The sequence below is a fragment of the Balearica regulorum genome, chromosome 3 (genome assembly GCF_011004875.1).
Source record: "Balearica regulorum gibbericeps isolate bBalReg1 chromosome 3, bBalReg1.pri, whole genome shotgun sequence".
In the NCBI taxonomy this organism is placed as follows: domain Eukaryota; kingdom Metazoa; phylum Chordata; class Aves; order Gruiformes; family Gruidae; genus Balearica; species Balearica regulorum.
The window spans coordinates 52,278,671-52,301,846 of NC_046186.1; the positions used below are offsets into that span (position 1 = coordinate 52,278,671).

The following is a 23,176-nucleotide window of genomic DNA, read 5'->3' on the forward strand; positions in this document are numbered from 1 at the left end:
TCCCTGAAGTAAAAGCACTATAATGCAGCAAGACAGCAAAGTGAAGACGTTGGTTAAATAAAAGTAATCAGGCATAAGGTGGCCAACAGCTCTCAGCTTTCTTTAACACAACTAAATACATGGTATTGTAGCTGTATCACATTACACTGTTAAATCATCATGAAGGCACCAGACAGTTTTCACTCATCTAGCCACAATTTTATTAGACCATAAATCCAGTGCAGACCATACCATGTCCAGATTAGTATAGTTGGTTTAATTCAGTTAAGCCATAGCACCAGTGGCCACAGAGGTCCTCTCTGTGTCGGACTCCACCCATGCATTTTGGATGATGCTATTCAGGCATTTTATATAAAGTTATTGTGAAATCTAGTACAGTATCTCAAAAATACCTAGTTCCTCAGCAATGCTTTATCTTACTCAAATGAAATATAAATTTGTCAATGGGCCCTAACTTTTAAAGATATTTAAAATTAAAATGATTAATAAGCAATTTCTCTGTCCCACTTTCACCACTTCTGCCTTACGTCCACTGCCATGCCCATATGCCAAAGTTGTTTATCCTTCACTGAAGATACCTATTTACTCAACATCAAAACAACTTCTAGAGAAGCTTGTTCAGGGTTTTATACTTAACTGGTATTTCATGCCACTACATCTTCCACCAGCAGGCAATACAGAATTTCTGAAACAACATGCCTGAAGCATAAACCACAAAACACCACAGTCAGTGGCCTAGCATTAGAGAACCTCATATTGCAAATCCTTATTTTTGCCAAAGATGAGCTATGCAGATGAGGTAGTAATTTGTTAGAGGTGGAGCAGAAGCAGGCTTACAGGCACCCTCTGAGAAGCATCTGAACGTTTCAACAAATTAAGAGAAATCTGCAGCCTACTACCAACGAACTACAATTTTGAAGGCATTAATTAGGCAATCTTCCTTTCTCTTTTGCATCAAAATCACAGCTTTGTGGGGTAAAAAAAAAGGCTCAAGAAGGAACCCATTGTTTTTTCCAAGAGATTCTCGTCTTAAAACTGTTCTTAAAAATTGTGAAAAGGCACTAATCTACTGATATTCATCAAGTGTTACCAGTTTTCTAAGCACATACCTCAAGGTGCTGGAAAACTCATGTATCACTGGGGGGAAGGTAACAACCTTTCCACTGTACTGATACTGAGTAAGTGTTCCAATGTAAAAATGAACTTCTCTCCTCCCCAGTTTCCCACCAGGTCAAGCAGTGGCTGCAATGGATGTAATTGAAAAGTTGGAGATGTTGCTTTTCTCCCTTCCCACTCTGGTATTTTTCTTCTGGCCTCCTTTGTTCACTTAACAGAACTTTGTTTGAAGTGTGTTTTTACTCCTTCACTGCATGACAAACCCACACTGTCAGAAGACAGGCTTATAAAAACCACAGATCTCCAGCAGGGAGCTCGATGGTGGGTGTAATATTGGACACAGCTCTCCATTCATCATGCACATTCTCTGGATTTCAAGTTGACAGTGTCCCTTTAGCTTACTGTTCCTCCTCATGGGAGATCAGACCAGTCAATCCTAATGAAAACACTTCCTCTAGCAGCATATAAACAAACACATCTTCACCCGCAATTGTTCTAAGCTTCGTCCAGAAAGATATCAAGGCAAAAAACAAAAAACAACAACAAAAAAAACCCACCAAAAAAAAAAAAAAGAAAAGATGGGTGTGTGTGGAGGAGATACTGGAAAGTGTTACAGCTGCAGGGATGGTGGAAGGAAGGATGTGGGAGTTAAAGGAGGTTGTATACAAGGAGGAAAATGACAAGGTCTCAAAGGCGTTCCCAGTCCTGTGCATGCATTTCAAAAGCGAGGTCTATTCCCACTTGTTATTTAGCATTTTAAGAATCGGAGCATATCAGAGTGATTGATGAAGAACTGCAGAGGGCTGCTTTCCACTCAGCCTAAACCTTCTCCTCCAGCACCAGCTCAGCCCTGTGCTCCCCATCACCACTGAATGGACCAAGACATCATGGTCTTGTTTACACAAAGTGCCCCGCTTCCCTCCCCAGCCCTCTCCTAGTGCTCAGGTACACGCAAAATCCACACAGAGCAGAAATAAGGCAAGTTCCCAAGGAAGCAGAAACCAAACTGAGCGTTATTAAGGAGGTCGGGCGACACGTACACCGTAGCTCTGCAGACGCAGCAAAACACTGGCACCCATGGTGTGGCATTTGGTATCTCTAACTAATCTAAAATGTGGCCGGAAAGGAACTGGCACCAGATCAGCGGCCTCATCTGGGGAGGAACAGAGAGGCTCTAGGGGAAAGACAAGAAACAAGCCTCTTTTCACATCCTACCACCCTTGGGCATTTTGTACGTCCCTTCTTTCCTCCCTGAAAGAGGCCTTTGTCACAGATGCGCAAATCCTATAAGATTTATTTCAGAGGGAGAGAAAGTCTTTTTATTTATTGCCCCCTCCCCCCTTTTTTCGCAGTTCGGCGGCCACAAATACAGCCCGGTGCTGCGTCCCCTCCCCTCTCCGGCTGCCGCGGGGGTGGGGGGACACGGGCGACCCCCGGGCACGCAGGGGCGCAGCGCCAGCCCGCCCGCCCCAGCCCCGCACAGCCGGTCACCGGCGCTGCTCTCGGCCCTTCCCGCGCTGCAGGCCGCGGCCGGCGGCTCCCAGAGGGGAGGCAGCGGGGGGATTTGGGGGTGTGTGTGGGGGTGCGTGGGGGATACCCGCAGCAGCGCGGCCGCCTCCCCTCCCCAGCAGCCCCCGCACCCCATCACCGCTCGGGCGCACAAAGGAAACAAGCGCGCCGCAGCATCCATCCATTCCCCCCCCCCCCCCCGCCCCCGCTCCCCCCCCGGGCGGCAGCGGCGCGGCGGGCTCCGGCCCCTCCGTTACCTGAGGCAGCTCGGCTCGGCTGGGCTCAGCGCGGGGCCGGGGCGGCGCCGCCGCACTCACATCCTCCTCGCTCCGCTCCTCCGCCGGCTGCCCCCGCCCGCCCCGCAGCGAGGGGCGCCGCTCCGGGCGCCGCTGCCTCTCCCCGCGGGCAGACGCGCTGCGCCGAGCCCCGGCAGGGCGCGGAGGAGGCGGCTTCGCGCAGCGGCGGAGCCGCAGCCTGGACAGGGATGAGCTCGCACAGACTCTCCGCGCTGCTGCTGCCGCCGCCGCCGCCGCCTCGCCTCCGCTCCGCCCGGGTGAGCGCGGCTCGGGCGCTCCCCTCCCACCGGGGCTCCTGACAGATGGCGCAACCGCAGCGCCGCCACCGCCACCCGGCCCCGCTCGCCCGCCCGCACGGAGCCGGCAGCCACCTCCCTCCCTCCGCCCGCCGCGCCTCGCCCCGCCGCGGGGGCGACCCCAGACTGGCAGCGTCGCTGGCCTATGGCGAGGCGCGGCCGGAACCGTCGCCCCTCTGATTGGCGGGAGGCGGGGGAGGCGGGGTGGGCGAGGCGGCCCCTCAGCTCCCGCTGGCCGCGGCCGCGGGGAGGGCAGTGTCCTGCCGCTGCCCCGGGTAGCGGTGGCCGCTTCGGGCTGCCCGCGGGACCCTGGCGGGGCTGTGCCGGAGGCGGGCCGGGAAGAGGAGCCGTGGGGCGAAGTGGAAGGAGAAGGAGGAGGAGGAGGAGGGGTGGCCGACCCGTGGCGGGGGTCGCGGCCGGCAGCTCCGACCGCCGGAGCGGTTCACGTTGCTCCGGGCCTCGCTGCGTGCAGCCCGGCGGGGCGCCTCGGGGAGGTGGGGGGCGGAAGCTGAGCGTCTCAACATACCCGATGAATGGGAGAACAACGTTAAGCAGATTATGCCTCTTTGTGAAGACAGACGTCTTGGTTTACTATGGTTTTTTTTATCCCTAATTCTTGAAATTGGCAATAGCGGGTTATAAGGCAACGGCAGTAATGAAATACGTGGAGGTTTTCCAGAGTTACGGTTTTATTCTATTTTTTTCATTTAATCGTGGAGCATTTCAGCCGGCCGTGTCGGGAGGAGCGTCAGCCCCACCATGGCCATCTTCTGGGGGTGTCCCTGCTGTCCCCACAGTACGGCGGGACACCTTTGCTGGGACTTCGGTCTTGCTCTGTACCCGAAGACGTGCAGGCTTTGCTGTCCTCCAGTCGCCGTGCGCCTTGCTCCACGGGCAGGTGATCAGAAAAGATCCGTGTACGCTTTGTTCCCTTCAGGTCCTCAGCAACGCCGTAACTCCTCCCGGCATTTCTCAAGGTGTTTCACGTTCACCTCTGATGCCCACTGAAGCCACCGCACGCTCCAGCTTCAGGTCCCTTCTCCAACACAACCCTGCCCGTGACCTCGGATGCTCCTGTTATTGACAGATTGGCACATCTTGCTGTCACTCGTCTTCTAGGCTTGGAAAGCTCTTTTGCCTTAGCACTGAAGAAATCGCAATTTAGGCTCCAACAAAAGCAGGAGAGACATGTAAAATACAAATGAAGAGGGAGAAAAAATTGATAAAACCGTTGAAATAGCAAAGAGAACTGTAATACAAGTTTTCAATAAATAAAGTTTACATTTCTCTCTCCTTTCTTCTCCCTGGATTTCATTTTTGGCTGCTTGTATTTAACCAGAGAATTATTTAATCTTGATGATTTGATTTCCTGATGAAATTACTGTTTTACATGTTCAAATGTAACCTTGTTTCCTATCAGGATGTCTACAGCCGTGTATTTACAACAAAAAAGTGTTTCACTTCTCTGTCTAGGTGACTGTGTAGGTGTAGGTTGTGTGTAGGAGATGCTTGATCATTACGTTTCAGGACCCTACAGAGTTTGTTCCACTAATTCGTATAAAGAATGGGAATTCCAAAAGAAAATGTTGTTTGTGTCACTTCTTATTTAAAACCTGATTATAGATGAATAAACAAACAAAATTTTCAGGCTCCTAGGTAGCTCATTTTTAGTTTCCCTCCCAGTCTTTCAATGCAAATTGATATTTTTTTTTTTTTTTTTACCATATAGAAGGTTTAAACAGCATAAGAGTAGAAATGTATAGATAATTGAAAAAGCAAAATTTGCTTTTCATCCTGTAGGGTGATAACAGCAGCTCAGTGGAGAGGTCTGGTTCTGCTTTTCCAGAAACACTGGGGGGGATCATGATCCTATCGACTTTGAGGAGCTCAGGCTGCAGCCGCTGGGCCAGTGGCAGGCACTGGCTCAGGCAGAACAGAGCCGCTGGCCAGGGACGAGCCTCAGCACAGTCTGGAGGGAGAGCAGAGTTACGGACTTCCAGCTTGGAGATTATCAGGACTGCAAATTGTGCTTTAATACTCCAAGCTCCTCAGCAAAAAATAGCACCCAACTCTAGGAAAAGTGCATTTTGCCTTTTTTATGGGCTTATGCATAATCTTACCTCCCCACAAGTCAGTAGAGGTTTATTTTCTTGGGGATCTTAGACATCTTGGAAATTAATCAAAGAACCAGATGTTCTTCCTGCAAAAGCTATAGGAAAGAAATGCATTTAATTTTATAATCAAGAAACTGGGAATAAATCCTCATCCAAAACTTTGAATGCTCTTGCTGTGAATTAAAACCAGAATGGCACAAAGAAAAAACAAACAAACAAACAGCAACCTGCCACTCTTTTTTGAGCCAAACCAGAAAATAACCAACTAATCAATCAAAGCAGACCAAAACAATATCACACATCAGCCGCAGAGCTGCTTTAAGCCTGGGCAGATAAACTGGCTTGGCAGCATGCCGTAGAAAGTGACACTCTGAGCTAGTAGAGCTGAAGAGGAGTGAGGCGTGGAGTCAGAAACCAAGTTACATGAGAAGCATAGGAGGAAGTTTTGGGGTTTTCCCTTTAGGGGAATTGTGATTTCTTTAAGATCGTAAAGACCAACAGAGCTGCTGTGAGTTCCTATGGCCCCCGCGGGAGAGGTTAGACGTGCTGGAGTGTTGCTTCTGCGTGAGTCAAGCCCACGCATGCCCACCGCAGCTCCTCCTCGCATAAGTCGTCTTCTTTGGCCCTCACCACCATGGTCTGACCATATTGCTGTCTGCCTGCAGGAATCACCCAGAAGATCTGACAGGCATCCTCCCAGCTAAACAGAAGAAATAATTAAATTTACCTACATAATAAAGGACCGAGTCTTTACATTCTTCTCTTCCTTGACTTTTCTAAGCATCTTAGCCTTAAGTCCAATAACGTTTTCTCCCACCTTCGTGTGTGTGGCCTTCCTCCTCATGCCAAACTACTTTTTCCTTCTTTCTCCAACCTTACCTTAAAACACTTATTCATTAAAATCTTGAAATAGTATCCACTGAAATGCTGCTTCCATCAGCCGTTTTCATGGAAAACATGAAAAATACTGTCAAAACCTTACATCTGCAAACTGTCACATGTGCTAAATGATGTGGTGTCAAGATTTTCCCCTTTCCTTCCTATTGCCTGCTCCTATCCGTCCTATAGAGTTGCAAAAAGCCGTGTCATTTTTGCAGTTGAGGAATATGAAAATTATGGAGCCTGATTAGGATTTATTTGTATTAATAATTTGGCATCTGGGAATGCAGCACAACAGTCACAAAATAACACGAGTGCCTGTCGGACTTCTCAGCGTGCACAACATTACTGAGAGATATCATGAATGTATGCTGAATAAATAATAGCCACAGTTTGTACTGAAAGGGAATATTTTGAGAAGCGAAACATGCTGAAGTTTGTAATAGCAAGGAGATATAAAGGCAGCTCTTTTGCAGAACAGGGCAGGACATCACTTTAGTGTTCTTGGTTGTTTCAAACCACTGTTGGTACAACTAGGCTGCCTCTCAAAAACCCATCAGCATTACTTGCTGGATTCTTCTGAGCCATAATTTGTAAAAGCGAGAACCTAAGAAACTTGTATTTTAAAAGATCCCCAAACTGGTAAGTTTTACAGTGTCTTTTTTTATCACAAACTTTTTGATTGAGACTGTCTTTCAGAAGGATAACCAAATATCATGTTCGAATTCTTCACTCAAACCAGTACACTAATCACAGACTAATAGGTCACTAATCGGCTTCACCATTTTGTATCCTCTCTTACGCTTCCTCCCTTTCCACATTGCTAACTCTGCGACGCTTCCATTCGTTTTGGTTTTGGCTGTGTGTATTTTACCAGCTATAGCCTGTCATGTATAGCATATTATAATAATAATTACAGAGTAGTGAGGAAAAAAAAAGGATCTGAACTTGCCTACAGTATTTTAAGAGGCTGACAGTATTTGCCTGAAACATCCCACTGTGTTTTCAGGAGGTGCTTCGGCTGGGGAGTGCTAAATGGGTCCTGCTGACTCACGGGTGCTTACTGCCAGGGGGATGCTGAGGTGGCAGGTCTGCCTCCCTGGGGACACCCTCTTCGAGGTGGGAACAGCAGCCTGGAAGCGGAAGGGAAGGGTTTGAGCTGAGCTCTTCATCCTGCTCGTCAGCGCTAATCACGCTAATACGTGGAAGCTGAAGGAAGGGTATTGGCAGGAACAGGAAAAGAGCGCTTTGCATTTTCTGTAATACACTGTTTGTGGGAGCAGGTAGACAGAGGATCGCAATTATGTCTTTAAAAAATAAACAGAACAGGCCTTCCTTATTGCTGTAGAGGGCCTAATCTCAAATGTTTATCTTCATACTAGCCTGTTTTTCTTATTGTTTTAGAATATCCCTAAAACACAAATTGGAAGAGGTGTTTCCTCAGACACTGCGCAGAGCTTTTCCCAAACCAGCAAAGCAGGTGCTAAACTGTGAGAATAACATCTTCAAATGGGATCATGCATTTTCTAAAAGTTAAATGTCTGTGTTTATAACCTCCGGATGTGTTTGCACTCTCTTTGGCGACACATAGACATGGGGGAAAAAACCACACATGGGGCTACCTGAGGAAATCCAGAAATAACATAAAAATATTAAATCCATCTTTTCATAACTTCCAGATTTATTAAAAGTCACATCCTACTAAAGTCAGGAAAAAAAAAAATCTTACTCTTATTTTACTTACTTGAATATTTTAAACTCTCTGTGAAAGTTGGTAAATGTATTGACTTTCAGTAAAAATAATTTTTAAATGACAGTGAGGAGCCTGTGGGAGAAGGACACTGGGAACAGCAGTGCATCTATAATCCAGCCAAGGAATATATTAATTCTTTTTTTTGGGGACAGTATCTTTCCAAAGATACAGAAGGCAGTGTGTATATTACATTACATAATTTTGTAGAAATGAAGAACAGTTAATACATTTGAAGACGCGTCATTGTCCTCCTTCTGCTGTCAGCATTAGCCCTCTGCTGAGCATCAGAGGCATGCTGGGAAGGTTGGCTTCCTATGGTGGAATAAACCTGGAACAAAACCTCCAAGTTTATTCTTAAATATCACTTTCTTCATTTACTTATAGAGACCAACCCAGTAGCAGGTACGTTGATAAACTGCAGACATACACTCCATCTTCCAAAAAAATAGGTGCACATGGGGCTTTGTGATTCCCAGAAGCATACACTTCCCAAGGAATTATCCCCAAATGCAAAAAAATAGAACTGGTTCTTGTCTGTCACTGTTTGTCTCCAAGCCAGACTGTGTAACAGAACTAACATAGCAGGCTTCAGGTCTAAAATGTAAGCGGATGGTAGAAAATAACTTACCCCAGAAGGATACCTCAGATTACCCGAGGGGAAATTTTATTTTAGTGCTTCCATCCTCAACATATGAAATGGGGATAACTATGTCTTCATACTTGTGCAGCATGAGGATTAATTACTATCTGTAAAGAATTAAAGATATTCTGGGCAGGCTGAGCTGCAGAAGCTCATGAAGAAAATTAATAATTCTGTTTGCATTGTGGGGCTGGATTTCTGCACAGTGCCACCTCCTGAATGTGAGGAAGGCAATATTTCTATTTTTCTCTTTAAGCCTTTTGGCCATTACATCACCAAATGAGTCAGGATTCTCTGGAAAAAAAAAAAGGCCCACGATCCTGTGACTAACTACTGCATCCACTCAGGGAGGCTACAGCAAGGTTACATAAACTGTCCCAGTTCTGGCACTACCCAACTGCTGAACGCTTGACCTTCCACTTCTCATGTTCTTTTAATCTATTTTTGGATGTGATTTTCCAGGTTGTGGGGTTTTGTTTTTTTTTAATGGTAAAATAACCCAGAGATCTGTCATATGGGAGTAGTCTGGTTCCATATGTATCATTAGTAAAGAGATATGCTAATGAGATTATTAGAGGGTTGGGAGAGTCGTTTGGCTGCCTGCACTCCTTTTCCTGGAGGCTGCAGAGTTACCACCCAGAAGCAGTGGGCTGTCATCGTCTGTCTGGGACAGCCATTAGGAGGGTGCAAAGTGCACATCTTACCAATGAGTTTCCAGCTATCTGCTGACAGTGGAGTGCTGGTGGGTGGTCCCACAGTTTGGGGCAAGGGCCCAACTTCTCATAGTTTGTCTCCTTTCCCAAATCTGCCCTTTTCTACTCATGCTCATAGAGGCTGTCTTCACTTTAGTGCCCCATCCATTCATCCCTGTCACATACCTAGGGCCTTGAAGTACTGCTTCATTGATACTAACCCTATTTCTAGTGACACGCTGACTTATGGACTGGATTCCAAGTAAGGATTAATAAAATTTGCGTTTGCTTTCAGGTTATTAATCGGAGCTTCTCCCGCTGCTGTTATCTCCAAGGAAAACACATCCAAGCCAGCAGTGTGCTCATCGTGCTCTTTGCCCACGCTGTGTCTGCTGGCATCGTCAAACGGATGTGATTCAGTGTGAATCTCCCACGAAGCAGCCATCACCTTGGCTGTCGTCACGTTGGCAGCACCATGGGCTGCTGTTGTGGAGCTGCAGGTTTGAGTGCCACTGCCTTCATTTTGCCCTGCTCTCACTTCTTGTAGTATTTTGAATCGACTATTTTGTTGTCAGTGTCAAAGTGAACATGTGCCCCCATTGGCTTAATTTCTAACAGGGAGCCTTAGTTGTAATTGCATCCATAATTAAGAATGAACCATCATAAAGGATGAATTCTGGATCCTTCAACTAAAGAAAAAAACAATAATCATGGCACCGTGCCATAGTTGCCTGTATGCAGACAGATCGTGCTCATCATTTGGACATTCCCTAGCTTGCAATGGAAAATGGATATAGGATGTAGTGAAGCCAGGCAGAAGGAGAAACAAAATAAATGCAGCCTCATTGCTCTCTGAGATACTCAGCTGCGTGCTGAACAGATGCATCGGCACTAAGCTGGTGAATACGCAAGTGAAGATCTAAAAACTCTCTGAGACTGTTTCCACCCAGAAAGAATATCTGCTCAGTGTGTGCAACCAAAAGACTGGAACAGATGATCATCTTGCTGAACAGTTTAAGATTCATGTGATTATCAAACCTTAAAGAACTTAAATATAAGAACTTCAAAGACTTAAAAGAAGATTCCTCAACAAGCGTCCAAAAGCGGGAGCTGTATGTAAGGGTAAGGCGCAGTTTCCCATGTAAATGCAAGATTTAAGGTGGTCCAGACCTAGAATTGTTAATCCACCAAGTAGAAGAGAGAAAACATGCAAACATACCTATATGAATGCAAAAAACGAATACACAGAGGTAAAAAAGTAGACAAACAAAATTAAAAGGGAAACATGTATAATCTGAGGAATAATAAAGGATGCCCTGCCTAAAGACTTTGAATACAATAATCATGGAAAGAGAAGTCATTGAGATCAAACGTACTGATAAAAGAAAAAATTTAAAATAACATTTTCAAGGAGGCAGGAAGTGACACCAAGAGTAAGATTTTACAGGCACTTAAGATTAATGCAGTGCAAAGGTGTGGAAAAAGAAACGCTGCTGTAAACCTCATGATACAAATACAAAATGGCATCAAAAAACCCTGCTCCAAATCAAACCGTGATACAAACAAAAAACCCCTCAGGAAACCAAATGCAAAACAAGCAGTAGGGTGGTAGTAAATATGTGAAGTGATAAAGACTTCCTCAGCGTTGTTTGAGAGATGAACTCAGTCAACCAGAGCCAGCTAGAGTACTACAATGGTCGTAGGATGATATAAAATTCAAGCTGCCATCATTATTCTGAGTCCCTTGAGGGTGAGTCGTGGGTGTCATCACGTGAACGACTCTACCAACTCGGGCAGGATAAGCATCTTTCGTTACACAGGTTATGCTGACTCTCTCCGCATGAATGTTTTGCTGCACCCTTGTTTTGTGCACTTTTCCTACCCAACAGGATGCTCTTTCTTTTCAGATGCCTATGCTTTGCTTCACTTTAGTGTGTCTTCTTTTGAGAGCTTGGAAGAGTTGGCTGGTAATCAAACTACCCTCACCCAAAAATGTCTTTCAGGTGTCTCTGAAGCACTTCTGTGAGTGTGCTTCCACTTTCCCCATGCTATGACTGGATGAGGAAAAGCTAGGCAAGCACCCTAGCCAGACAAACTGCACATTTGCAGATGACTGGAGTCCATGACTAAATACCTTCCTGGATGAGGATTATCTACTTTGGAGAAGCAGAACGATTCCCAGTGCTTCATGGCAAACAGTGGTAATGGCAAGAGCACTCAGGTAAGTCAAATGGCTTCTCTGCAAGATTATGGGCCTCATCTAAATACGGAAATGTGGGAATGGCATTTAGGATCCCATCTGCAGAAGAAGTGAGTAATGCCGGTCAACAATGGGAGTGGGATTCATTGGATCTACTGGGAGCAGCACATATCTTACAACCTTCTGCTGCACCAACAAGGAAACCGCATGGCAGCAGCTGGAGCTGATCATGGCCACAACCTGTTTTGAGAGAGTTCAGGAAGTGGATTAAAATTTGGCTGAAAACACAGTAAAATGCACTTTTCTGCCATGTCATTCACAGGCATCCTCCCAAGGATTATGTGCCAAAGAGGTAAAAGCAACACAGCTGCACCTAAAGATAATTTCTAAAAGACTTTAATTTTTTTTTTAACTAGCTGACATGATTTCTACTATTTTCCCACCATCAGACAGTTGCTGACTTCTGAAAAAAAGAAAAAAGATAACATAGACATATATAAGCACATATAACTATTACATACCATCAGGGAACAGGTGATCGTTTATCCTGTCCCAAAATATGGCAGTATGACTGAAAAGGCAACCATACGATGTGATGCCATTGAGTTGTAGTTTGGAGTATCAATTCCTATAGCAGAGACAGCTGGTAGCTTTTTGACTGAGTTCATTATCACCACAGAACCAAGAGATACCCAAACCAAGAAGAAATGTCTAGCAATTGTGTTCACTGTGAGTCGTTTCATCATTAAGTTTGAGGATATAAAGCAACTGAAGTAGAAAATAACACTAAATCACTAGAGAGCATTTAAAAAGCGTTATTGCTAGTGACTCTCCATGATGCTGAAACTGCAATGCTACAACGAAAGAGGGAATTAGATATACATAGCTGACTTCATTTCCTGGTCATGAAAGTACAGCAAATGAACCAAAATATGAGATCCTCAAATTGCTAGAAAAATGGATAACAGAAAGGCACAGAAAGCAATCAAGCCAATTATTTACCATTGTCAAGGAAGTGTCTGAAAGGAATCTGTGAACAAACCATATGAAACAAGTGCTCATATCTATCATTTTGTAGAGCTGGGCACACGCCAAAGGAGAACTCCCACCCACATGCATAGAGTACTTGAATTATCAAGACAGTCTGAGCGTATGAGATAGCATCATAAAGGCAGTTGGCTCACAGCGCTCGGATCACAGAATCTTCCTCAGAGCACCTTCTGAAACTGAAGTGTGTATCCAAAAACCTGGAGATGTCACTGTTTGGCAGACATGACCAGGCATATCAAAGACCTGGTAAACAGTTGAGGTTCATATGGGAATGTGCAAAACCAACCCAAAGCTGATGAAATGTACATAGCATTTGGTTTGTCTGTGCTCTAAATAAGGGACGGCGTGGGATTGAACTTGAACATTGATACCACATTGTCCACACTGTTTAATTGTCACTCCTGGCTTCTCTTGGATGACTCAAACTTTCTTCAGGACAGTCTTCTGTGTAGGTGACTACCCCACAGATGGGTGGACATGATGTAGCCTGTTCCACTTGGAAACTGGGACCAGGGATCAGTCCCTGACCCTCCCTTAGTCAATGGTGTAGATAGTTACAGGTGCCTCAGGAAAAAGTTAAAGCTTGCTCATCACCTCCCATCCATGCTGCAGATGCTTTCCACTACTGCCTAGCAGAGCTGACCTAACCGAGGCCCTGAAATTGCCTTGGCTGCTCATCCCTCCCTGTCCGTGCACACATCGTGGTCTGTCTTTCAGGCTGCTGGGAAGCAGACAATCATCAGACACCGCACTGACCACAGCAGGCCTGGTACTCTCAGCCTCAGATAATGGCCCTGACTTGGGCGACTCTGTTCAGATGATTTACCTCAGAAGAGTAGTTCTACGTCATCATTATGTTACAATGACAAAGCTTAATTGCTGCTTAAAATTGCTGCAGCCCTATTAGCGAAAGCTGCTAAAAAGAAAACATATGTCGAACCTCTCCTGAATGGAGAAACATTCCCTGCAGAAAGTGTTAACAGCAGTCTGGTAAAAACCCTTGCCATCAAGATCAGTGTACACCTTTGGTACTTAGCTCCGGCAAACAGCAGTGGTGGTGAAAGCAAGAAATAGGACAAAAGGGAAACACCTATGGGCCAAAGCCTTCCACTGTGGGCAAGCTACAGCCTTCTGAGAACTTATGTTAAATTAATAAAGCCAGAAAAAAAAAAGAGTATCGGCCCATAATGACTAAATGCCACAGCACCAGAGGTGCAAGGCCGTTGATTGTCAGTGGGAGAAAAACCTGATATGTATTTCAGTATCAAGCACCTGGAAAGTGTACACCTGACTCTTTAGAATGCCTCACAAACCCAGGGGGTTTGCAGCCAAGCAAGCAGGTCACACAAAGAGACATTATCTGCAGAGACAGTAGCTTAAGTGCTATAATGTAAACAGGGAGCAGTATTCACAGTCTCTTTTCTTGGGACAAAATGAAACGTTACAGGGAAAATCATCCAAGTAGGGGCCCGGTTCCTTCCCTCCACCGCTGCCAGGTGAACTGCTCTGTGCCTCTTGGCCAGCGCACATGGAGAAGGGATTGGAGCCGAACAGCTTGCTATGTTGTCTCTCCCTCTCTCTGTCCGTGCTTGTGTACAGAACAAGAGACATGATGTTTTGGAAGGACTTGAAGGCCAGCCAAAATGAAAGCGAGAGAAATCATTGGAGCGGCCAACAGGAAAAAGGGGACACTGAAGTAAATAGCAGTCTTTCCATTAATTTCAGGGCAGGCTGGATCAAACCCATTTAAGCCCAAGGCTAGAAACAGGAAATGTCATACTGAATATTAGGAAACAAACTGTGGCAGTGAGTGCAATCAAGCAATTTATGCACAGGAGGGAGCAGAACCTTGCTCTACTATGGATGGCAATGCACTATTACAGCGCTCCAGAATCCTTCAGAATGAGTTCCCTCATTGTTATCTCATTATTAAGGATTTTTTTTGTTGTTTTAATCCATTGTGGTCTGAAAGAAAAATACAAAAAGAACCCTCTTCTTCCCTCCATCCTTGGGAATAGCAGGCCATTTCAGGCAGAGAAACCTCTGACACTTCAAACAGCAGCAATAGAGCTAACATTCTTTAATGAATTATTTGGCGACATAACATGACAGTGCCCAAGAGGTTTATACTTTGAAAAATATTTTTGTTACTTAAATTTAAAGAATGGAAAATTTAAATCTTAAGCCAGGAATCTCCCTTTTCTCTTTGGGGCCTGTTACTTTGTTCTGCTTTGAGGCGTGCAAAATTTACTTTGACATCCCTTGGTTTTGGAATATTTTAAGTAAAAGCTGATTTTTTGACAAAACAGTCTAATTTTCAGAGGTTTGTGTTTCAACAGCTCACAGATGCTCAGAGTTAAATGGGCCAGATTCTCAGTCCTACAAAAAGAGTGAAAAGCCATGTGAATCGCCCACTGAGGCGGTTGTCATAGGAAAAAGGGAATCCTTAGGTTCAGCACAGTGAAAAAACAAGGGACTTCACTATGAACATGTCTCATGGATGTAAAGAAACAGGATCAGTTAGGCAAAACTAGTATTTTATAACACACCACATGTGGTGTGCACTGCTTCGGGAACCCAGACAAAGATTTCTGCAAGGTGCTTCGTATGCCTCGTTCCATGCACCAGCAATTTGGAGCAAGACTTTTGGCATCTGGTGGGTTCAGGCGTGTTAATACTATGCTCTTCAGAGTACATCTACCTGCAAAAGCGACTAGAGCTGCTAAATGTAAGATTGTCTTGGAAAAGAAAGGCAGACACTAAGATTGGAGGGCTGGCTTAGGTAAAAACTAAAACTTGCCTATAATCATTATTTTGTCCATATGCTTAATAGAATTTAACTTCTGTCCTCCTTAATATCAGTTTGGAAGTCAGCAGCTGTGGCAACATGTATGTGTTGCGATAGCTTTGCTGGATGGAGGGAGTTTTTCGTGCAAGTCTGCTATGCTGCTTGTGTAAAAATCTGAGAATAAGCAGCACATCTGACTCAGCTGTGTCTCACACCCAGGGCAATAAGGGGAGACAGAGCTGCTCCTTCTCCATCCTCCTTATAGAAAGCATGAAAAGTTCATCTTTCTTTTTACTGACTGGAGAGGATTATGAGTTTATGGCCTGAGATGAAAGGATGTCTGCAGGAGATGCTGTGCCTGGACAGACCTAGAAAAACAGTGTTTGATTAGTGCCTCACTTATTCGTGGTGTATATCCCAGTTTGCAGTCAGCCTGGCTGTTGAAAAAAACAGCCCTCTGAAAAGCTCATGGTCCTTGCTGCCATTTCACAGGGGGTTCAAACCTGAAGCCTTTCTTCCTGTGTGGGGAAGGAGCACAGGAGGTACCTACTGTTCCTCCACCAGCTCTCTCATGCCTCCAGAGCCAGTCACTGTTCCTGTGGTAGCCCTGACTCCAGCATGCTCACCAGGCTTACTCCAAATATTCTCATACTGCAAGCGTAGAGGGACCTTTGCAGAATTACAAACCCAGCCAGCTTTCCTAGCAGTTACACCAACTTCTACACCAAGGAACAAAGTTGCCTTGGAACTGCAGTCAACAAATGCGGTAGCTGGTATTACATTGCATATCTAATGTTGTCATTGTCCAATCTAAGCATCAGTTATTGACAGTGATATAATCTGTGCTAGGATAATTATGGACCAGTTTCAAAATTGCAAGGAAGGAAGTGAACATGTTGCAGTTTTTTTAAATTAGTAGCTGCATGAAGTTACGAATGAAATGCTAGAAATACTTCTCAAGAATGTTTGGTCAGTCAAAAGCTGGGTGAGATGCCCAAAAATGTCCGATAAATACCATTTGAGGATGTATCACATATGTAGCAACTACAAAATTTACATTTTATATTTAAACATTCACATAAGCATAAAGGGAGTGGTAGAAGTAGCTGTGAGGAGCTGGAATATGGGTTCAGGCACGAATTCAGGGGACTCCAGAATACCTGACAGATAGCTAGTAAAAGAAGTAGGGGACCAAGAAGTGCCTTGCCTTATAGATACCTCTTCTCATTCACCTGAACAGCCTCTGTTCAATGTTAAAAACATATAAGCCAGCTGGCCTGGCTGCCTGAACAGTGCAGCAGGCTGTTGGAATTGCTTCACTGGGCCAAATGAAGTGGGGAAAAAAAAAAAGTAAATTACTGTCTTTGACTCCAGTAGTTAGTGTATATGGAATTAACCATCTGCACTTCTACGTAAGTGGAGCTGCTGTTAAAGAATGGATGTCGGTGTTAGCACCCTCACTGGTGGCCAAGAAGGAGAAATGTGCTCTGTGGTGAAGCCCTCACTCCAATACGGTCCATGCCAGCAGCCGCAGGTCCTCTGCTGCAATGGCTTTCAGGCTTTCTCCTGAGAAAGCAATTCCCTATTTGTGCTCTAATTTTGCTCAGTATGTTACGTCTTATTCTGAAAAATTCTCTTTTAATATATTTCCCTTTAATATGTACATACAAATTGAATGTATACTTACATTTATATAACTGTGACTAATTGTGATAATTTATAAGAATCTGTGATTTTTTATTGTTATGCTGAATGGGTTTTTCATACAGAGTTTTGGAATACTGAAATCTAGTCATTTCTTTATTCTTCACCAAGGGTCTTTTCCTCGATCAAAAGTATTCATATATCAATGTAAGAGCATTCAAAGACATTCAAGCCCCATAAATTATTCCACACTATACAAACATACAGCATTCACTTTTCATTCATCTTCACCTACTGCTGTCATTTAGCTACAAAGCCATTCTCTTTCTTTTTTTTTCCCCTCTCTTCTCCCCCCTCGCTTTTTTTTTTTAATACTTGGCAGATTTAGGCTGTATATTAGATATGTTTCATGCTTATGCTTTTGCTTTGTACTCAATAGAGTCAAAACCTAGTTTTCTGTTTCAAGGAAAAAACCCTAAGAATTTAAAATTACACTTGGAAGCCCAGTCCTGTCCAGCTATCCTGTTGAAAAAAAAATAAATTACTAAGTTCCATGTGGCTTATGAGAGACTTAAGTGGTCCATAAAACCTGATGAAAAGAAAAGTTTCCTAATTTAAAGTTAATTAAAGAAGTACAAACCATTCCAATTGTTCAGACCTGAGTTTAAGGCTTTCACTAGTACCAAAATACAGGGGGATGTCACCAAGTTTTTTTGTTTGCTTCTGAATGAATTTTGCTATTTGTGACAGATTCGTGTATATTGGAAAGGAAAGGGAAGCATTAATTGTTATTACAAGTCCACTTCCCATGGCTTGAAAATCTTGACTGTTAAAACAGCCTGTATGCCATTTTAAGCAGTCCTTTGCTTCTTTATCTCCAGCATACCCATAACCTCTCAAATGCCATTTTTTTCATCTACTCAGCCACTTTTCATATAATATTCCCAAACTAGCAATATTCATCTTGGAAATGCTTTATTTTTTAAGTATTTTGACTTTGCTGTATGCATTTGGAAAGCATATCAGCTTCATAAATTAAAAAATATAGGTATTCTCTTTTTATAAAGTGTAATTCTACAGTGAGCAGAACTGTGAAGTGCCTTTATTTAAGTTGTTTTCTTCTCAATTATTGGTAGAGGCTTTCAAAAAAGGTAGCATCTAAATGATAATTGATGAGAGCACTTTCAGGACTGATCATGCTGTCACAGCGGGACTACACTGATGTGCACTTGCTATATTTAGTGGAGTTGCTCCCAGTTTATACTAGCACAGATGAGAATATTCACAGAAATAAAGGCTGTGAAGCCCTTAGAAATATGTCATCTTAAGTCTTTGCTGTTTTAGACCTCAATTTTCCCATCACATGAATTCTGCTTTGAATCTCAACAGTTCATTAAATCCTGTGTGCCAATGAAGTCAGAATTTGGAAAATCTGTTAATGAGTTGCTATTGGGGAAGGCACCTTAAGATGATGGATGTGGTATTGGATTTTAGTGAAGTAACAGTGAAGAAGATTTAGGAGGCTTATATAAAAGCACTGGATGATTTAAGAAGTAAAGGAAGTTAACTGGAATTCTGAAAGATGGTCCTGTTGGCCTTCTTCCGTGGGAAGGATAACCTAGCAACCTCCTCCCCTACCTGGATACTCTGAAATACTTGGGCATAGCATGAGAAATGATAAATGGAGACTCCGTGACCTGAACTGTGATCATATCTCTAATATTTTTGGCATAAACATTTATGGCCAGCTTAATTCTCTCTTCCTTTCCCTATGGGGTCCTTAAACTTTAGTTCCGCTTCCTGGACCTGGGATTTTTGTGTGCCTAGATTTTGTCTGGGTGTGGGTGGGTTGGGGTTTTTTTGCCTTTTTTTTTTTAAACTTTCACTTTAAGCTTTGAATCTCTTAAAAAAATACTATGAACACTTTATAGCACAACCCTTCACTCAGCCAGACAATATATGAACTTTGTCTCATGAGGCTCACCACTGGGACAGATATGAGAAACTAGATGATGTACCTGAAATGACTCCAGCACCCACCCAGCTTATCCCCCTTAAATGACCTTTCTGAAGTCAACCCGCTTCTTAATGTTGCCTACAAAGTGATCATTTATATTAATTTTATGCAAAATGAAAGCAGAAGAGATGCATCTTCGAAGACTAAAGCACATTTCTAGCTCCCCAAAACTTGACAATGTCCAAGGCCTTTTTTCCCACTTTTCTTGAGATAGTTTTGTTTGTACTATTCAATATTTAATCCTCTCTATCTATGAGGCACGTTATCACCAAGTATTAAATAAGTAGTTCTGGAAGGTGCCTTGAGGAATAAACTTGTCCACAGTCCTTGCCCAAAGGCAGGTCCAGCTATACCAGAATGATTCCCAACTCACATCTGTCACATTTGCTCTTAGAAACTAAGAGTGATGGATATTCCACAACCTCCTTAGGCAACCTTTTCCACTGTTTACTGTCCTTATCACTAGAGGAAGCTGTCTCTAGCACCAGCCCTCAGTCTCTCTTGGTGCAATCAAAATGCATTACTCTTGTCCTATCTCCAAAGAACATATGAATAATTTCTTTTCTTCCTTTTTGCATCTTGCCCTTAAAGGCTCTTAATATCTCTCCTTATGGTTTGTTGGGTTTGTTTTTTGGTTGTGGGTTTTTGGGGTTTTTTTGCTAGACTGATCAACTTCAACTTTCCTAGCAGATCATGTTTCCTACACCCTCACATTTGTGTTTCTGTCTGATTACTCTACATCCTTTTTGAAGCTTGGTGCCCAAAACTGGTTGATAGTCTCCAGCAGAGACATTATCAGCATCAAATAAAACGGTAAGATTGTTTTGTATGTTTAATACAATTCCTCTGCATGGTTTACTGGAGTCCATTGGAACCCATGTAAACTTCATCATTCTTTTAAGCCCAAGTTTCCATCAAGCTGAGGTGCAAGTTACTTCCTTGGATGGACTGCTCAAGCTCACAATGACCATGAACAGAGGTGCTAGTTGAAGATGTAATAAGAAAAGCCTGGAAACCAAAGGAGTGAGGACCCACTGCAGGAAGCACTGCACAGTCTGTTTCAATCTGTTTGGATTCATGGAATATTGGAAGGAAGAGGGGTCCAAGACAGCTGGCTAATATTCAAGGGTCACCTCCTCCAAGCTCAGGATCGATGCATCCCAACAAAGAGGAAGTCAAGCAAATCCACCAAGAGGCCCCCATGGATGAACAAGGAGCTCCTGGGCAAAGTCAAACAAAAAAAGGTAGCCTACAGAGGGTGGAAGCAAGGCCAGGCAGCCTGGGAAGATTACAGAGAAACTGTCCGAGCAGCCAGGTATCAGGTTAGGAAAGCCAAAGCCCTGATAGAAATTAGTCTGGCCAGGGATGTCAAGGACAACAAGAAAAGCTTCTATAGGTATGTCAGTGATAAAAGGAGGATGAGGGAAAATGTGGGTCCCCTCCAAAATGAAACGGGTGACCTGGTTACCCACGATATGGAGAAGGCTGAGGTACTCAATGACTTCTTTGTCTCTGTCTTCACTGGCAAATGCTTGAGCCACACTGCCCAGGTCGCAGAAGGCAGGGACTGGGAGAATGCAGAACCACCCACTGTAGGAGAAGATCAGGTTTGAGAATATCTGAGGAACCTGAAGGTGCACAAGGCCATGGGACCTGATGAGATGCATCCGCGGGTCTTGAGGGAACTGGCGGATGAAGTGGCCAGGCCACTTGCCATCATATTTGAGAAGTCCTGGCAGTCTGGCGAAGTTCCCACCAACTGGAAAAGGGGGAACATAACCCCCATTTTTAAGAAGGGAAAAAAGGAAGACCCAGGGAACTACAGGCCGGTCAGTCTCACCTCTGTGCCTGGCAAGACTATGGAGCAGACCCTGCTGGAGATTGTGCTCAGGCACATGGAAGATAAGGAGGTGATTGGTGACAGCCAACAGGGCTTCACTAAGGGCAAATTGTGCCTGACAAACTTGGTGGCCTTTTATGATGGGGTTACAGCGTCCATGGATAAAGGAAGGGCAACTGATGTCATCTACCTGGACTTGTGCAAGGCATTTGACACTGTCCCACACAACATCCTTGTCTCTAAAATGGAGAGACATGGATTCGATGGATAGACCACTCAATGGATAAGGAATTGGCTGGATGGTCGCACTCAAAGAGTAGTGGTCAACGGCTCAATGTCCAAGTGGAGAACAGTGATGAGTCGCATTCCTCAGGGGTCGATACTGGGACCGGCACTGTTCAACATCTTTGTCGATGACATGGACAGTGGGATCAAGTGCACCCTCAGCAAGTTTGCTGACAACACCAAGCTGTGTGGTGTGGTTGACACGCTGGAGGGGAGGGATGCCATCCAGAGGGACCCTGACAGGCTGGAGAGGTGGGCCCGTGCAAACCGCATGAAGTTCAACAAAGGCTAAGTGCAAGGTCCTGCACGTGGGTCGGTGCAATCCCAAACACGACTATAGGCTGGGCGAGGAATGGATTGAAAGCAGCCCTGAGGAGAAGGACTTGGGGGTATTGATTGATGAGAAGCTCAGCATGAGCCAGCAGTGTGCGCTTGCAGCCCAGAAAGCCAACCGTGTCCTGGGCTGCATCAAAAGAGGCATGACCAGCAGGTCAAGGGAGGTGATCCTGTCCCTCTACTCCGCTCTTGTGAGACCCCACCTGGAGTACTGTGTCCAGCTCTGGGGGCCCCAGTACAGGAGAGACATGGAGCTGTTGGAGAGAGTCCAGAGGAGGGCCACAAAGCTGATCAGAGGGCTGGAGCACCTCTCCTGTGAAGACAGGCTGAGAGAGTTGGGATTGTTCAGCCTGGAGAAAAGGCGGCTCCGGGGAGATCTAATTGCGGCTTACCAGTTTCTGAAGGGGCCTACAGGAAAGCTGGAGAGGGACTGTTTATCAGGGAGTGTAGTGACAGGACAAGGGGTAATGGGTTTAAGCTGAAGGAGGGTCGATTTAGATTAGGTGTTAGAAAGAAATTCTTTACTGTGAGGGTGGTGAGGCACTGGAACAGGTTGCCCAGAGAGGTTGTGGATGCCCCATCCCTGGAAGTGTTCAAGGCCAGGTTGGATGGGGCTTTGGGCAATGTGGTCTAGTGGAGGGTGTCCCTGCCCATGGCAGGGGGGTTGGAACTAGATGATCTTTAAGGTCCCTTCCAACCCAAACCATTCTATGATTCTATGATTCTATGAATATAAATGAGTTAAGAGGTATTAACTTGTCCTAGAAAAAAAAAGAACACAAAACACAACAGACTGATAGTGTATTTAAGATGTAGATTTGACAAGTGCTGAAGGGATTCAAGAAGTTATCCAAAATGAAAGCAACTGGAGTCATCCAAGTCTGAAACTGCCAAAGTGTGTGGGGAGTGTCAGAGTGTGACACAAGTGCTCTGGTTTTAGCAAGCCAGAAGCAGCAGTGGAACAAAAACCTATGATGTGGGATGCTGAACTAATTCTGAGGTGATTAATAAGAACAACATAATTCTTCACTTACATACATTAGAGAAGTGAGCCAAACGTTTAGCCACTTACTGTGGATGAGATATTATGTCCAGAGAACAATCAGGCATTACCATCTGACCTGGAAAAATGCCCAAATGAGAATGTTAATTTTTCAGATGTTTTAAATTAAGAACTATGTCTGAAAGTTAACTTTTTCACTTAACAATGAAACCTCATTTTAATCCAATGCCAATCTCTTGTAAGCAGAGCTACCACCAGTCATGTCTCTCAGTGCAGTGCTAACTTTACGAGTTGCACATGGTTTGTAAATGAGGGGATAAATAGGATATCAAATGCTGTGTGCAAATTTACCACAAAGACATCTGGATCTGAGAACCTCCCAGTAGGCAAGTTGCTAATGATCTCAAATGTTTCCTTCAAAGAGAATGACTTGGTTTGGTGTCTGTATTCATTAAAGATCTACAGAAAGTTCAAACAGGGAAATGGCATAGGTTTATTTTTAGTCATGGACAGAGCTTCCTTCAAAATAATATGCATCTCAGTTTTGTGAACTAACCTGCTTCTTGGTGTTGTGCTCTCTCAAAATGTTAATGCCTTCCTGCCTTGTAGAAATCATTGTATTTCTATTGAAATGGTAAGATTTCAGCATGGCAGTCATGAATGTCCCTGTTTTATGGATTCTCTTTTGTGCAGGGATATGTGTCCCTAAGGGGAGCAT

General features: G+C 44.4%; 1 protein-coding gene across 6 annotated transcripts in view; it reads right to left on the bottom strand.

Annotated features, from left to right (window-relative positions):
- Positions 1–3,275, bottom strand: part of FYN (FYN proto-oncogene, Src family tyrosine kinase) — a 138,304-nt gene extending 135,029 nt beyond the window's left edge. For 4 of the 6 annotated variants that reach the window (XM_075747919.1, XM_075747917.1, XM_075747914.1 and 1 more), the window contains exon 1: positions 2,883–3,275. The gene's annotated coding sequence lies outside the window, so the exon portion shown is untranslated. The remainder of the gene's footprint in view (positions 1–2,882) is intronic. The other 2 variants (XM_075747921.1, XM_075747920.1) reach the window with 1 other exon arrangement.
- Positions 3,276–23,176: the final 19,901 nt, after the last annotated feature.